Below are 1,114 nucleotides of genomic sequence, written 5' to 3' on the forward strand. Positions count from 1 at the left end.
TTACCGTACGCGAGTGCATAACATAGTGTGACGTCATAGTTTTTATGCTGTCACATATTCACGTTGTCATTACAGCCGTTAGCTACTACTAGTACAGCTCAGTCCTACCTACATACTGTAAATACAGTACTTGCATGATTGCTGTGTTTTCCTAATTAGGCGCTTTTCTGACGTACAGTACAGTGCGTGCCAGCATAAATGGCCACAAAACGCGCGCTAAGATCACTGTAGATCACTCGCTGCAAGACATACAGTGTCACTGTGTGTCAACGAAAATCACTCTAATGCCTATTTTAAACAGGGATGTCAGTTTGATTTTTGTGGGACGTACTCCCAAAGATTTAAATTTTTTGCAAGTTTAGCGCGCGCTAATAAAAAAGTTTCTGAAATGGCAAATTTTGTAAAGGAAAGAACATTTTCAAATTCGCCGATAATAAATTTCTAAACAATGCACGTGAGAAGCCATTTATAGAGTGAGTTTCTTTCTAACTTGATCCCTAACGGAAAAAAATGCATTTCTATTTACGTCACGTGACATCCGTTTCTTTCCACCGAATTACTGTATTGAAAATCAAAGATAATGAAGTTTTAGAAAATGGTATAAAGTGACAGACGAGTTTATGAAAGCCGTCATATGTTGTTTGAAACTGGAAAAAAACGAACTTTTCTGTGTTCTTAGCAAAACGTATAGAAACGTTGTCTGCGGTGAAATCAAAACCGTTTTCTTACAAAATAGACGTAAATAGAAATGCTAGACTTCATTGGAAATCCTTGATGTGACGATCAAACGTCAAAATTACGCCAAATGTAAACTACGCTCTGAATTCCTCGCGCGCTACTAAAAGTCCCGTTTGGCCATTTATGCTGGCACGCACTGTACTGTATTTGATAATGTGCTCTGTATTTGAGGAGGACCTATGCATGTGTACGGGAAGTGTACGGGTCATATTTCCTGTTACCCGTACACGCGTACATACCCACCCATAGCCCCACCCATATACTGTACATGTGACTGGATACTTTTGATTGTGACGTCAGAGCGTGACAATCAAAACTGTCGTTTCGGTTTCTCAGCGCATTTATAACACGGAAAATAGCACAGATCAATTGGAAA

The sequence above is a fragment of the Oscarella lobularis genome, chromosome 11 (assembly GCF_947507565.1).
Source record: "Oscarella lobularis chromosome 11, ooOscLobu1.1, whole genome shotgun sequence".
Lineage (NCBI taxonomy): Eukaryota > Metazoa > Porifera > Homoscleromorpha > Homosclerophorida > Oscarellidae > Oscarella > Oscarella lobularis.